The sequence below is a fragment of the Sebastes umbrosus genome, chromosome 15, assembly GCF_015220745.1.
Source record: "Sebastes umbrosus isolate fSebUmb1 chromosome 15, fSebUmb1.pri, whole genome shotgun sequence".
Classification (NCBI taxonomy): domain Eukaryota; kingdom Metazoa; phylum Chordata; class Actinopteri; order Perciformes; family Sebastidae; genus Sebastes; species Sebastes umbrosus.
The window spans coordinates 21,849,824-21,867,121 of NC_051283.1; the positions used below are offsets into that span (position 1 = coordinate 21,849,824).

The 17,298-nt window shown below is 37.2% G+C and overlaps 1 protein-coding gene and 1 long non-coding RNA gene across 6 annotated transcripts in view; one reads left to right on the forward strand and one right to left on the reverse strand.

Annotated features, from left to right (window-relative positions):
• Positions 1-597: 597 nt before the first annotated feature.
• LOC119502841 lies at positions 598-13,355 on the reverse strand. Its single transcript, XR_005210186.1, has 3 exons — positions 13,211-13,355; positions 9,876-9,879; positions 598-763 (listed from the first exon to the last, which is right to left on the reverse strand). It is a non-coding gene; the product is annotated as an uncharacterized LOC119502841 (long non-coding RNA).
• LOC119502840 (myocyte-specific enhancer factor 2D homolog) overlaps positions 11,920-17,298 on the forward strand; it is a 34,034-nt gene continuing 28,655 nt past the window's right edge. For all 5 annotated transcript variants that reach the window (XM_037794066.1, XM_037794068.1, XM_037794069.1 and 2 more), the window contains exon 1: positions 11,920-12,134. The gene's annotated coding sequence lies outside the window, so the exon portion shown is untranslated. The remainder of the gene's footprint in view (positions 12,135-17,298) is intronic.

Below are 17,298 nucleotides of genomic sequence, written 5' to 3' on the forward strand. Positions count from 1 at the left end.
AGTGTCTGTGGCTCAGCTCGGTTCAGTCTTCTAATTCTAGTATCTGCTACTACTTCTAGAAAAGGGTTTATTATGCAGTCTCTGATTTTACATCCCAGTGACGTGATGAACTTTGTGGTTTTCTCTCTGATTTCGGGAAGAGTGATGATTTTGCTTCTCAGCCAATATTGAAGGGAAATCAACATAAGATCTGTCTTTTCTGCTTTGTAGACGTGTCACTGAACAGTCCCACCAATATAGCTTCAGTTAAACATCTTGAATGAACCTTGAACATCCACACCTCCTCCTCCTTGTCACTATACTCACACAAGGCCATACGCAGCATATTCTTTGTTATTGTTTATTGTTTATTAAAGGATCCTATAGTTACCAAAAAAAGAGAGATGCGGCCCTCTTGGGTTCCACACAGGACAATAATAACAATGAACATATAAAACAATTAAATAAAATTACAAACAAAATAATTCCCAGATCTATAAGAGGTTCATTAAAGTCTGGAAGTATGTTTTAAAAGGCATACACATGAACAATCTCCTGAGTGAATTGGGAAACCGATGTGTTTCTGTAAGATCTTGGTTAGAATAGTATACAATAGAATAGAATAGAAAGCTTTATTGTCATCGTATTAAATACAACGAGATTCACAGTTGCCACTTCTGGTCAGTGCTTTAAAACAAACAGTTGACAAGATTAAACGAGGCAGGTAAAAACATACAACAGGTAAAACACACACACAGTTATAAAGCAAATAAAACAGGTAAAACTGTTTGACTGAATAGATATTCTGCCTCTATATGCATGATGTTAAAAAGTGAAAGTATTGCTATATTGGTCTCAATACTGCTTTCAACTACCATATGAGAGTCAACTGGTCCTCATGTTTGGCCTGAAATGACAGTATTCATCCCCTCCCTGTTATAAAATATGGCACAACGATATGATTTCCTTGTTATACTTGGAAGAGACAAGGTATTCTATGTCAGTGTGTGAAGATTTGGGACCCTCTGTGGGTTTTATTGGGGGCAGGGTGTCTTTATACAGATTTATGTCCTGTGAAATATTGAGTTGCCCCACACTTCGTTCTACTATCTACATCTAACGGACTCTTGTTTCTCTGAATGTAATGCCATGCAGTCTCTTGGTGATTGTTCGTGGTTTCCTCTGGTCCCTCAAACACTCTGCTGGACATTTAATTGCATTAGCAGTGCAAGCATACAAAAAAAGCTAACACTATTGTAACATACTTGATATATTCTGGCCTTTTCTTTTTTTTAGGGAGATGGGGGAGCTTAAGGTATTTTGCTGTTCTTTTTGCTTTGTATGTGTATTTTGCATATTGAAAAAAACTCAAAATAAAATACATTTTTATTTAAAAAAAGAGTGAAAGTAGAGCAGAAAAATAAACTCACTCTGCTGCCAACCATGATAAACATTGAATGATAAAGATAACTGACAGAACAGACCGAGATGAGCCACTTATTAGTCCTGCAGCTGATGATGAAAGTTGCATGGATGCCTCAGAGATATCTGGCAGCCTACATGACTAGATAGATAGATAGATAGATAGATAGATAGATAGATAGATAGATAGATAAACACTCTCTAAAAAAATAAAGAAATAAAATAACACAAAGATACTTGATTTTTAAAATAAGTTTGATTAGTTTGCATTTTTATAGAATGTTGTTTTTTTTAATAGTACATTTTGAACATTTAGATACCCTATTGTTTTATGAAATATTTCATATTCCATATGCAAAATCTAATTTATTTATGCTTTCCTTCATCACAGCAGAAATAAGCCTCTAATTTGAATGGATATTAACGCTACACATCAGAAACAAAGCGGACAGACAGAAGTGTGTGAAATTAAATATTCTCTCGTTTACAGTTTGAGATTCATCATCAAGGCTTTTTGTTTCGAGCTGTTCAAGAAGGATAAACGGATCTACTACATGAGCGACTGAATAAAATACGAGACCAACAGGTTGATCGACTTCATGCACAACTTAATTAGACAACTGGGAAACTAGTTTAGATAAACATTTTAACTTTGTCTCATAAAAACGTTTAAAATTCTTATTCTAAGATAAATATGTTTTATTGCAAATACTTATTTCTGTGTGCAAACATGCCTCAAAGGTTTAGACTATTTAGCAGATCTTTTATTCCAGGGTTTAAATGTATTTTTCATTTTTTTTTTTGCATTCAGCGAAATAAACTAACTCTTTTATATTCTAATAATGATGTTAAAACACAACACTTTCAACAATCGAACATTTTGGAATTTAATCTTCAATTCCAGTTAAAAACACTCATAAAATATATTTTTTTTCTCATTTTCAAGTTTTTTTTTAATCTTTTAATTTCTAAAATAACGCATTTCGCAACACGTTGTCCGACTATTCTTTACAAGTTACAACAGAAAAAGGCCAAAACTTAATCAGTCAAAAAGGCTTTTATTTTGTTCTCCTTTTGTTTCATGGCTGGAACTGGCGATTATAGTTCACATTTTTAAATAGGAGTTGCTCAGATATTTGGCTTTATAGTCTTTTTCTTGTTATTATTTTTGATTGGCCATTAATCATGACTGTTAAATGGATCTGGACGCGCAGCAGTGCAGAGAAAAGTAACTCACAGAGTTTTATTAACAAAAGATATTGGTTGAAATATGAAGACACTGTAATAAATATTTAGAGCAAACTGCAGTCTTTGAATTTCTTTTTTTTTTATCTTGTAAAAAAAGAAATCAGTGGGTATTAGGAAATCTTCAAAATAATTTAAAAACATCAGAAAATCAAATTTATTGATCTCAGATGAGAAATCTCAATTTGGTATTTTCCATATAAGCGTTTAAATTCAGCGCAGGACTTCAGCACATGACACATCTTTATTGTGGTTTTGAGATGTTTTTTAGATTTCTATGCATTTGTATTATTATTTTTTTATACTTTATTTTTTTCCTTTTTTCAAGGCTGTTTCCATATATGCAATCCACTGTTTGTAATTACAACAGTCTATACACCAACTTTTAAGTAGATGAGCTTACAGACAAACCCATCAAGTACACCAAAAAAATAGGCATGCATTTTTATTATTGAGAACTTTCACTAAATGTACAGTAGGTAGTCTGGGCTTCTGGCTGCTGTGGTCTTTATGTTAAATCAGCAGAACTGGATATTTCACAGCAGTCAGTAATCAAGCAGGTAAAAGGTTTAAATCCCTCAGTCCACTGATACAGTATGTGCTGTATTTGCAGTGTTTCTAGTAAAATCAGATGATTTAAATAAAAAAAATCTGTGTGAACACTAATAAAAAATGAAATATCAGTGAGACATTTGGCCTCGTGGTTATATATATGAACGAGGTGCTGATGCTGTTTTTGGTGCAGCTCGATGAGATCAGTGCAGAAAACACCCAGCAGGAGTCACAGCAGGTTTCTCTGTTCTCCTGCTGCCATCATGTGGACATTTCGTGTATTACAGTCACACCACCACCAGATTATTATGTCCCAACCATCTGCTGCCTCTCCTGGACAAAGAGCATGTACAGTCAGATGACTTCAACTGCTTTTATGCAAACAAACACCAATAATAACACAAGTGCTTCTCCCTTTCATCCCCTACAAATAAGGTTAGTATGTATTTATGATATGGGATGAGGAATAGTTTACATTCTGTAATTAGACACGGTGGGTTCAAAAGCTTTTTCTTATATATTCTTTTTTACTAAATAGCCCAATATTTTTAAACTTGGCAAAAAAGTAAATAGGCTATACCACTGTGATTTAGGCTTTGAAACAGCTCTTCACCATCACTGCTCCCAGTAGACCACTTACACTTACACACCAAATACTGACGATAACTGCACTATACTGTATAATGACTGTGCAATATCATTATCATTATTACTACTCATACTGTGCAATATTTTCAGGTGGGATTTCATTTCATTCTCACTGTGCAATATCGTTTTCCACTTGTGCAATTTTGTTAATAGTCTGTTTATTGTCAATACTGTATATACTGCTCCTATTTTTATACTTCCTTCTATTTAAATGGTTCATATTTTGTTACACTTTGTTTAGCTCTTTTTTTTTTACTGTGTTAGCTGATGCATCTTGTTTTTTTGCACTATCCCCTTTGCTGCTGTACACTGCAAATTTCCCCACTGCCGGACTAATAAAGGAATATCTTATCTTATCTTATCTTAAGGTACATCCATGAAAAGATGAATGAAATGGAAAGGTATTGACATAATCAGTTCAGGAATTTGAAGTAGTATTTCCTACAGATGTGGGGAATTGCCAGTGACTGCAGTCAGATAAAGAGCATCGTCTCTTTTCTTTAGCATCCCTGTCTTCTGCAAACCCATCACCACCAATTTATGGATGCAACCCATGACTGCTGGAAATACAAACATTCATAAAATTCATATCCAAGCTGATGAGAGGATGCTCTTGAACCTTAGGGAACAATTGTTTCCTATCTATAACAACATCATGTTGTATGTTTGTGGTAACACATATTCAGTTTAAATGTGGTAGATGTAAAACAGGAACATTCACGTTTTTTTTGACAAATGTCAACCTCACGGTAGCGCTTAGGGCTGCAACTAACAATTATTTTCATTGTCGATTAATCTAACGATCATTCTCTTGATTAATCGATTAGTTGTTGGGTCTATAAAATGTCAGAAAATGACGTCCTCAAATGTCTTGTTTTGTCCACAACTCAAAGATATTCAGTTTACTGTCATAGAGGAGTAAAGAAACCAAAAAATATTCACATTTAGGAATCTAGAATCAGAGACTTTTGATTTTTTTTTTCTTAAAAAATGACTCAAACCGATTAATTGATTATCAAAATAGTTGCCAATTAATTTAATGGTTGACAACTAATTGAATTATCTATTAATCATTACAGCTCTACTGTCACTATAGAGGAAAAGTCAGCACCAAAGTCCATCATAGCAGGATTCATCCTCTGGGGACCATGAATGTCTGTAAGAAATAGTTTAGACTGACTGAATTAGGCTGACTAAGGTGCAGTTGGAATTTGACAAAACAACCACTAGCTTTTTCCAGAGCTTTCAACCATATCACGCGGTCTTCTTCAGCAGCTGGAGTTTGCTCATTTGCAGTTGAGATGGATCTGTGGACATGCAAGCTCAGTAGCTGTTATGAGTCAATCTAAAGACCTGGATGATCTAGTTAGTGAGGTAGTAGCTAGTTCATTTTGGGATTGTTTTGTCCAACTGCTATTTCCAAGGTCAATCAATTAATCAATCACTGTATTGGTTCCTAAATGGCAATTGGTTGAGCAGCGGTGACACATAGAAAACTAATTAACGTATACAAACAGAAATTAGTACAAAACATCGGTACAAAAGTTGATTATTTCAAAAGTATATACTCATATCACCTTTGAATGAACTTTCATGCTTAACTTATAATTGATTAACTTAAACACTTAAACACTTTGAACACTGTATAAGTCGTCACAAGTTGGCATCTTATTTTATTTAATAATACTTGTAGATATTTATTTTTCATAGAATCAAGACTGATCGTCACAGAAATATGAATCTCAAAAAATGTCCAGGGTTAGAAAACACCCTCATGACTAATAAAGAGAAGTGACAAGTAGTTCTAGTCTCTACGATAAAACGAGATCATAAACCAGTAACATGATGGCAGCGTGGAGTGGAGTGCATATGGGAGGCAGGGTGGAGTGTGTGTGTGGGCAGCAGAGTGGGGTAGACCTGCATGGAGAGCACTTTGGCTTGTTGTTGTCATTACCACGGCGACTGTAAAGCACATTTCCAGGCATGCAGATGGGGTTTGATGACCCCTTTAGGTTTGGTCACTCCTGAGGATGAAAACACATTTGTCACACACTGAACTTCCTTGTTATGCTGCCCTTTGTTCAGGGTGAACATGTGAACAGGATGGCTTGAGTTTAATCATGGAGAGTGGCTGCAAAACTCCAACATCTGTGTGCTAATATTCCAGCTGTGAACTATAGACATATACTGAGAGACAATATACGTTTGTCAACCATCAGAGATTTTGCCATACTGTTGTAGCTCTCTATATAATATCTCTGGTTGTATTAGACTGTTGTTGAGAGTGAAAGTATTATTTTTGCATCAATGCAGTGAAGCACCTTGATTTGTCAGGTGTTTCATTTACTGGATTAACCAAAGACAGACATTACCATCTGGTCATGCAGTGATTTTAGCAACAGTGGCATGCAGCTGATAACTAAAAGCAGTTCATGTTTATTTAGAATTAAGATTGTGGGCAAGAATCTAGCGTTATGATACGTATCGTGATACAAGAGTTGCGATTCAATATATTGCGATACTGTAAGCGAGGCAATATATTGCTTTTTTTTTTTTTAAATCAAATTTTAGGAAAATTGTCATAGTATAAAGAACACCGCCATATGCATAAAATCTAAGTAAAAAAAGTTTACTTTTTTATGCGATCAGAACAGTGAAATCTGTATTTACATTTATCACAGTCCCTGTAACAGCCAACATCCTGACGCTACCTCTTTGTGCAATCTGAGCCACTGTCTGCCACAAATATTTGCATGTAACCTATTAATTAAAAATCAGCGCCGTTTTTGAGTATCAATACAGTATCACAAACATAATGTCGCGATACTGAAGTGCATCGATACTTTCTTACACCCCTATGAAGAATACTATTATGGTTTTTAAAAAGTCTGAATAGTATTATCAAATACGCTTTGCACCCAGGTAGCACATCTCTCAGCAAAATCTCTTTTCAGATAAGCTTCTATTACAGTTTACTCTCTTGTGAAGAGATGGAAATTGGACTCTATTGAGTCGTCCTTGACATTTTGTAGTTGTGTGTGGTTCAGCTGTCTCCTTTTTTCTATAATAAAGAAAAAACAAAACTAATGACTAATTCATATCCTGTACTGATATAGATTCTCTGCTTTTTCACATCCTTATTCAATTAGAGGTCCAGTATGTAGGATATGGTATCTAGCAGTGAAGTGAGAAGATTGCAACCAACTGAAGACTCTCCAATGTGCCATGCGTGTTGAAGAGCTACGGTGGCCGACACGAAAAACGTGACTGGCCCTCTCTAGAGCCAGTTATTGTGAGAATAGCGTAGATCATCTGGAGCGGAGTGGAGCGGAGAGTGTCTGTGTGTATGTGGGAAGTGAGTGGTGAAGCAAGAGAGAGAGAGAGAGAGAGAGAGCGGCAGTTACGGGAGCAAGTAACGTTATCGAATCTGGCCCGAGCAGTAAAAGTTAACAGAGTTTGGTTTGTCCGTTCTAGGCTACTGTTGAAACATGGCGGACTTCGTGGAGAGGGTCGCTCCCTATGTAGATATAAACGGCTCATTCTAAGGTAACGAAAACACAACGATTCTTATTATCAGGTGATTATACACTAAAGAAAACATGATCATTTTAACGTTTAACAATTGAGCTGCCTCCTCTGTGTACAGTTTTACCGCTCAGTTTCTGCAATTTGGCGTCCGATATTTAGCTCGAGGACACTTCAACAGCAGGTTTCCTTCGAGGAAAACGCCAACCTTACAATTAACCTGCTCTACAGATCTACAGCCAGCGTGCTAAATAGTTCAAGCTTTTTAACTGTAAACCTTTCCTCAGCTGGTGTTCAACATTTAACAGACGCCCACTCTGTTCTTTTGAGGAGCCGGAGGCCAATTCTTTCTTCAGCTGAACTTTTCCTTCCTTTGCTGCCTGATCTCTCTGCCCTCTCTACCCTGCATTTCATTTCTTATGTCTGCCTCTGGACACTATGATGCTGCAGACTTTGAGTTTCTACTCACCGCTGGACTTTATTCCAAGGACTTCTTCTGAACTTTTCAAACGTCCAGGTCATCACAAGACTCTTGCAATCCTTAGATGCCTTTCTTGGGGACATGTAGGTCCCTTTTAACATAGTTTCTTCTCCTGGTTCGTCTTATCCTCTATTCTACTTCACTGTTCTCCTGGTCCATAGTGATGTCCATGCCTGAGCTCGGTGTCCATGACTCATCTTTATGCCCATTTGTTGCTTGTGAGTTTGAATCCAAGAAATCAAGCCAGCCTTTGATACTGTGTTTCTAATCCAAGATGTCCCTTATGAGGCATTTTTCCAAGATGTCATGTGTTTTATTTCTGTCAGCTGCTCTATTCCCAGTGGTCCGCAGCACTGGGCCTGATACAGCTTTTGTTTTTAAACTAGGACAAGCGTCTGCCTAGAAACCCAGAGGAAAGAAGAATAATGCGACCAGCATGTTACTAGAAATGCAACGTTTTCTAAAAGCAGTTTTTTAAACTCCCTGGAGAGTCAGTGCACATCACTGTGATCTCAGTTACTGGATGAAATGTGCCCACTTGTTTCCTACTGGTAGCCTATATGAGAGCCAACTGTCAAGACAGCGTTTACATATTTCTCAAATTTGCAAATGGGCCCCTGAATGACCTCACTGAACATACCTACCTTACCCGCACATTGTTTATGTACCTTGCCGCCTCTGAATCCCTAATTGAGGAAATAGTTTAACATAGAAGAGTCACTGCCCGTGACAAGAAATAGTTTCAGCACATAACGCCCTGTAAAAACACAAATTGTAAATTTTACACTTCCGTTTTTGTAGAAATTAACTAAACATTAGTGAGCTTTAGAGGTGGTGGTAGACAAATTTTCTTTATTACCTTTGCACTGAGTCAGGTAAGCTTTTCCCCCTTGTTTTCAGTCTTTATGTTAAGTTAAGATAACCCCCTGCTGGCTTTAGCTTTATGTTTAGCATACAAACGTGACAGTGGTATCAATCTTCTCATCTAACTATTATTTTCCCCAAATGTTGAACTGTTCCCTTAAGTACAGTGCAGGTAGCAGAAACGGACCGCGGCAGCTTCATCACGCACCCAGAGACCCAGAAACCAACCGGTAGGCTACTCCTGTTGTGGCACTTACATTTCTGTTAAATTAGAACGTTTCTGAGGAAATACATGGAAATGCGTCAGTGTGTTGGCTCCTGTTCTATACTTACACATAGTGCAGAGTGCATAGTGTTTGGCGATGTCGCTACCCGATCCGTACATCCTGCCCGATCGGTGCTGTGCATGTGACACTCCCCAGAGATGAGAAAGAAGCGAGATGACTCACTCGCTAGTTACTTTTAGACATGTAGTTTACATATTTAGTCATATCAGATTTATGTATGCTGGGGCACTTGGAGGTTGCTTCTGGGACGGATGTGGCCTTCGTTACGCCGATTGAATAGGCCCGCTGTATAGGCTACTGTATATAGAGTTGTGTTACAGAGAGTGCAGTTGTCCCGGGGCTCCTGAAGGTCACGGTTTGGCAATTACTTTGTGGTAGTGATGTTACGTGCTGTGCCGAGGCTTCGGAGCGTTTGTTGAGTAATCCAGGAAGTGCGTATCGAAGCTGGTATTGTTTTAGACAAATGACGTCATTGAATAAGCTTGAAGCCGAAATCAAGTTGAGATATTATTATTCCTGAATAACAACAAAAAATGTCTCCCATCTATCATTTTCCTTTAGTTACACAAGCACATTCACTGCCCTCTGCCCGGTTAAACCACTGCCACATATCTGGAATATATCTGCCTGTTTTACACTATTTGAACGATAGGTGGTTTTGTGTGCACAAGAAGCCCAGATGAAGCCTCGTGAAATGAGCCCTTTTGCGAACCAATTTGCTGGAGAGCTTCAGTGCTTCATGGAGCTTCATCTCGCCATCACTACTTTGTGGTAATTTGATTAAAGTGGCAGTAGGCAGTATATTTTTGGCATCATTGGGCAAAAATTCCACAATAACCTTTCAGCATAATTCAAGTGTTCTGAGAGATAACTAGACTTCTGCACCTCCTCATGGCTCTGTTTTCAGGCTTTAGAAAATCTAGCCTGTGGCGGGAGACTTTGACCAATCACAGGTTATTTTAGTGCGAGACGTTCCTATTGGCTGTGCTCCGGTCATGTGACCAGAACTTGCCGTTCCTTCACCAGATTTCACAATAGTGGCGGCGTAACAAACTTTCTCATTTTACAGCTAAACCGTGCACTACAGGATGATTCTGAAAACATTTGAGGCGAGAAATAGGCATTAACGTAACATAATATTGATTCATATTTAATCAGTGCGGCTTAGTTTGACCGTTTAGTCGGAGTTCGCGAGTGATTGACAGCCGGCTCTCGTAGACGGCAGCTGGACAGCAGACCTCAGATCAGCTCTTACTGCTTGTTTTCCTCCGGTTTTTGAAATCTTGCAGATGCCATTAGGAACACCGGAGGACACAGAGGCACATGATTTTTTTCAGGTTACCTGTTTCATGTACTACTGTCAGGATATAGCGATATTGTGTTTTATAAAAATAACTTTTTTAAATCATATTTGCTCCAATCTAGCCTACTTCAGCTTTAATTGAAATTTAGTTTGGGAAATAGAAATGTCCCTATAAGGTAGATGCTGCTGTTGTGCTTGACCTTGACGGCCTGTCTTGTTGAGAGACCCTGTGTCAAAATTTCCTTTTATTATATCAGTTGATATTATACTTGGTACATGGTGCATATTGCAAATTAATTTCTGTGTGATCAAAAATATAGAAAACTAAATTGGGAAGAGGATTCGAGTGGGTATATACTGGAATAGGGAGACACCTATAGGTCATTTTGCACCCCGGGCCCTCTAGTGGGTTAATCCGGCCCTGTAAAAGATTATAAATTAGTCTGCATGCAGAAGTGGTTTTCTGTGATTATATATACATATACTGTGTACTGTATACAGAGTACACTTGCATATGTCAAAAGGATATTATGTACAATGTTAGTTGCACTAGTCTATACTATAATATAGTGTATGATTGTATTGCAATTTATTTCACATATTTATACCTCTCATATCTGTGTGTATTTACTCATATGCAGATTTTCACAAGGTGACTAGTTGGGGGGAAAAAGCATGCTATTGTGTGTCATGATGCCATAATGTCTAAATGCATGATAAAAAGAAGGTCTGGGAGAACAAATTTAGACGATTAACGCCTCACAACACTCAACATTTCTCTCTTTAACAACCCCAGCTGGTCATATATACGGTTATAAATTAGTCTGCATGCAGAGGTGGTTTTATGTGATTATATGTACAGTATGCCTACTGTGTATACAGAGTACACTTGCATAATGTCAAAAGGATATAATGTACAATGTGTGCAGTATATGATTGCATTGCAATTTTCACATACAGTATATATATAGATATATTTATATCTATTTTAAGGGCTGAGAGAGAGCCAGGGTAAAATGCATTTCATTGCATTTCACTGTACACTGTACTTTTAAATGCATATGACAAATAAACTTGAACATACAGTATTTAAACCTCTCATATCTGATTTAATAGTCCATGTGTCCCCATATTTACTCATATGCAGATTTCCACAAGGTGACTAGTTGAAAAAAAAAAGCATGCTATTGTGTGTCATGATGCCAAAATGTCTAAATGCATGATAAAAAGAAGATCTGGCAGACAAATCTAGACCATTAACACCTCATAACACTCAACATTTCTCTCTTTAACAACCCCAGCTGGTCTCATCAAGGCTGTGGTGGTTTCAGGCGTGCAAAACCAACGGCCTAGTAGCGGGTTGTGTCTTATGGAAAGCAGGCAGAAGCACAGTGACATTTTCCCCACATGCAAAATCATGCAAAAGGTAAATACTGAAGCAGCGGAGGGATACATACAGACACTCTGTGTGCAAGAACATGGCCGTCACCTCCGTCATGTCCTTCTCGCAGAAACACCCGCCCACTTTTTGCGACACCGCGCTCTGATTGGAGGAGAGTCACGCACCGTGGCTTCTCATTGGCTCTCCCACGGGTCAATCACGAGCTAATTTCAATGACGTCGGTGGTACACTGGTGTACGCTGGTAACGGCTGGGTGGACTGTATAGTTACTTCCAACATTAAAATGGGACTAAATGCGGTGGATTTTAAGTAAATAAACACGTCAATTTCAGCGTGATTAATTAACGCTTCTTAATTAACACATTAATACGTGTGGAGGTCGTTTGAAGGGGTCTATTTTCGGCTTTTTATCAGCGATATTTCAGGGTAAGTGGAGTGATACATTTCCTTCCTGCGTCTTTTTTCTCCTCAAACAGACACAGACGTTAGCGTTATTATTATAAATATAGCTAAAGTAAATAAGCATAACTGTTGTGATTTATATCTGTAGAAGAATAGGGTTTAATTTGAATACAAAATGTCCGTAATTGTGATTTAAAGTAGTGCGTGTTAGAGCTCGCAGTGTGTCAGGAAGGTAATGGCTGTCGGTTTGTCGACTCCTAACTTGAACATTGTGAAATGGCCTGTTTAGTGTTGAGAGGAGCTCGTCCTTTGCAACCCTGGTTGTGTTGTCTTAAATAAAGGTATATATGGTTACAAAACAACAGGACACACTTGATTTATATATATTAGCTTCCAACCTGTCAAATTAGACCCTGTAATGGTACCTGTCTGCCTTCAGTGGGCCTACTCCTCAGTCTCCAGACTCCATCTGTCATAATGTGTTGTAGGTATACAGACATGATATTTACTACTTTGCTAAATGTCATTTTTTTTTTTTTTTTTTAAACAGAGTTTATTTCTGAATTTTGTTAATACAACTCTGACAATCCATTGCACAAACATGTTTGAACTGATAGATATCCCACCCATGACAATCACAGAGGGCACTCAAAAAGGGCACTCAAGTGTGCAAAAATAATATAGATAAATAGATAATTAAATAAAATAAAAATACAAATAAACATAATTTACTACTTTGCTAAATGTCAATTTTTTTTTTTTTTTAAACAGAGTTTATTTCTGAATTTTGTTAATACAACTCTGACAATCCATTGCACAAACATGTTTGGACTGATAGATATCCCACCCATGACAATACCCAGAGGGCACTCAAAAAAAAAAAACAGGTGTACAAAAATAAATATAAATAAATAGATAATTAAATAAATAATGATAAATTGTTAGAGGTCTAGGACAGTACACCCTGTCATCTAGGGCGCCGACCTGCATAAAATAAGCACAGGAGTTAAGCCGAAGAGTTGAACACAAAGATAAATCAGATCAGGTCCTTCCAATGTTTCGTTTGAAATATTCATGGTCAAATATATACACACAGATACTGTATCCAGATATATATATATATATATATATATATATATATATCATCCTGTTTTTTATTTAACCATGTATATATATATGGTTAAATAAAAAACAGGATGATTTGATAGTGGTATTAGCTTCCAACCTGTCAAATTAGACCCTGTAAGGGTATCTGTCTACCTTCTGTGGGCCTACTCCTCAGTCTCCAGACTCCATCTGTCATAATGTTTTGTCCCTACTTTAGTAAATATCATTTTAACCGCGTGCAGGACTCCTCATACCAGAGCTAACATGCTCAGTAGTTTAATGACATTAAGGAGACATATAAAAGAGAGCTATTGTTCAAAAGCTGCTCATCCAGCTGCATTTTTCCAGCCTCCAGAAAAATGATATTCTGGTTCAAGTTTGTGTGCCTGTTAGTGACTTGATGAGATTGTAGTACAAAAGACTCACTATATTAACAGTGCCAGGTGGACAGTGCGAAAGGGCATTTGCATGGCTTTATATTCTGTATTCTTTAAAGGTATCATATTGTAAAAAGTGAGATTTTCATGTATTTTATATTATAAAGCAGATTTAAGTGATATATAAATACTGTGAAAGTATCAAAACATGCAATCCATGGAGAAATGCAAAAAGCCCGTATTCAGAAATTGTGCGTTTGAAACTAGCCGTTGTGATGTCACAAATATATAATATTTAGACCATTTCACAGTTTTAAACGTAAATATACTAAATGTGTCGCAATTTATTTCCTGTTGCAGTGTATGTAAATGACATCAGCAGACAGGGTGTAAATATGGACCCAAGCTGTTTCCTAGCAACGCAATTTTATTGCCATTCCGTTGAAATGCGCTAAAACGGAGTGTTTCAGACAGAGCATGAATACAGGTATATTCAGACAGACAGTATGAGAAAAATAATGTGTTTTTTGAACATTAAAGCATGTAAACATGTTCTAGTAGAAACCCAAAATACAAGCAGGAACCTGAAAATGAGCATGATATGTCCCCTTTAACATATACTATTAGAGCATCCCAGTCAAATTAGGGCAACGATGTATGGGGTCGTATGTATGCATTCAGTGCACTGGAAATCAGCAGCTATGATTTTTTTCTGTGCCATTCCAGTGTTAGATACTAAAGCTGTTGGGCAAGAAGTAGGCCAGTTTGACAGAGTGACACACACCACTGTGTGCCATCCCTGCAGATGGGTTTCCTATCAACATCGTAAGGTAGTACACACAGTCCCACAGATTGAGAGCATAGATGACACATTTCAACCAGTCAGTTCTCTGCCAGCAGCCTGTTTATTGTGATGTGTAATATGTGGTTTTGGATTTGCTGCTGATTCCTTATTTCTAGAAGTCAAATATTCCCATTTCTCTACTTGCCTCACAGCAGGATCAACAACTTGGCTTCCCAAAAAAACCTTGCTATAGTATCATCAGCAGAAGTATTTTTTTTTATTATAAAACGCTTGAAATAACAGTGTTGTTGAAACTTGCAGTTCCTATGGGTAAGACATAGCGCTGACAAAGCTGGGAGTGGTTGCCAAGATGAACAGAATTAAATCATCCAAGGGGTTTCTCAAAGTCCACAGCAGCAATTCCTTAAGATTGAATTCAGATCTTGAATTGTTAACATCATTTGGGGGTATATGGGAATTTGAACTTTTGTCTCTCGTCTCAAAAAAATCCTAACAACAAGACAGACAACAGATGTATATTATAGCAATACACACTTTATTTAAAACAAACTGTATTTTTTTTGCATTTTGCAACTAATGTGAAGAGAGAAGGGATCAGAATAGATGATTTTTAAAATGATTGACCTAGACCAGGGGTCAGCAACCTTTACCATGAAAAGAGCCATTTTAGGCCAAAAAAAAAAAAAAGAATCTGTCTGGAGCCGCAAAACATTTGAGCATTGTGATGAAGATAATACAGTTTATAGTCTAAGTATATAGTATATAAGTCTAATGCAGTGAGGGCCCAAGTGCAAATGTACTACAGAGTATTAGGGCCACATTGAGGGAAAAAATCAGAGATTTTCAGAATAAAGTCATAATATTACGAGAAAAAAGTCGTAATATTACGAGAATAAAGTCGTAACTTTACAAGAAAAAAGGCGTAATATTACGAGAATAAAGTCATAACTTTACAAGAAAAAAGCCGTAATATTACGAGAATAAAGTCATAACTTTATGAGAAAAAAGGCGACATATTACGAGAAAAAAGTCATAACTTTACGAGAAAAAAGTCGTAACATTACGAGAAAAAAGTCGTAATATTACGAGAATAAAGTTGTACCATGGACCTACAACAATGATAAATAAAAACGAAAATGTAAAAAAAAACGGTTATCCATTTCCCCTTTTAAAAGTCCGCAGGGAGCCACTGGAGAGCGGCTAAAGAGCCGCATGTGGCTCCAGAGCAGCAGGTTGCAGACCCCTGACCTAGACATATAAGTATAAACGGAAAGGAAACGCATGTTACAGTATACAGTAATTGCTGTGGCAACATCTTTCATTCCAAGTTTCAGTCCTCTATGTTGGTTGAAATACTTCAGCCGTGTCTAGAAAGTTGTGATTTATTTTCTCAACTTCTCAAAGATATACCAGGGTGATAAGATTTACATTCCTTGTATCTCCTTTTGATTCAGTCAAGTGGAAGAGGTACAGTAAGACCTCAGAGGCTTCCATTGATTTGTCTGTTAATGGTAATTTTATAGCAAGACATGAGGGGAAAATAATCCAAATTCAAAACACTTTAATGAGACATTTAAAATATGTTATTAAAATTGTTTAATTGGATAGGTATTATGCTTTGAGTTAATGATTTTTGATAGCAGTCAACTTGTAATTTGTCTCATATATTGTCTTTATTCTTTGGTGGTCACAGCAGCTTATTGTCAAGTAGAGACATATTACACAATAACATAGAACATGACATTTATACAGAACTGAAAACACTGTATGTTTTCTAAAATTCTTGTCAGGTCAGGTAATGGTTCAAGGAATGATTAGTCGGTGTGATAATCTGAAAAGTGACAGCTTTAGTCAAAGTAGTAGTATTATGTTTGTTTTAGTGTCAAAATGCTATTTCCCAAGTCCTTCTAAAATCTTTTTTCTGCTTGATGACGCTGTTACATGTACAGTATATGTACATCCTTATTGTCAGTGTATTAACGTTACATACAGTAACTTAGATGGCGGTTGGCACTCTCCCAGTTTGGAGAAGCAAAGGAAGCAGGGAAGCTAAGAAATGTACTGCTGTGTGGATGCCACGTTAGGTCGACTCGGATCCAAAAGACAATAACACATACAAACTAACCGACTGATGCAGCGGTAGACCAGCAACTCCCATGTTCTGTGAGGTAAAATTACTGTTTTTGTCAATGGAGTCTGGTCTGGTAGCTTTGAAGACCGGAATATAACGGCTTCAGATCCCCGTCGGAAAGGGCTGTCTGATGGCGAGGTAAAGCGATGAAAATACTCTATATATAGTGTACACTTATATTGATTTTTTTTTTATTTAAAAAAAACCAAAACGTTTTTATGCTGCTCCCGTCCACAGCCGCTTTACCTCGTCGTCAGACAGACCTTTCCGACGGGGAACTGAAGCCGTTATATCGCTCTCTAACGACACCAGACTACATTCACAAACACAGTAATTTTACCCTACAGAACTCGGGTGTATACATACAACCCTACTTCAAAAAGTCTGAACTTACTCTTTCATTTGTTAGCACAGCTAACTTTGTAGTGCTAGCGTTCACATTCTTCATAACCTCATTGATTAGCTTCGATTAGCTTACTTAAGCTACGTCACTGCTTTTTGCAACGAGTGTGCATTTCCATTTGCAAAAAACGTAACAGAAAGCAGATGGACCCGCCCTTTTAAGCAAAAATTACAACCATTTTCTGATTTCAGCAACTCAAATGTGAGGATTTGTCTTTTTTAAGACTTTTATGGAAGTAAACTCATCATTTGGGTGTTGAACTGATGGTCGAATGGAGCAAAAAAGGTATTTGTAAATGGAAATTTTTCACAATTTTCTGACACTTTCAGACGAAACGGTCGATAAAATAATCAGCTGTTAATCGA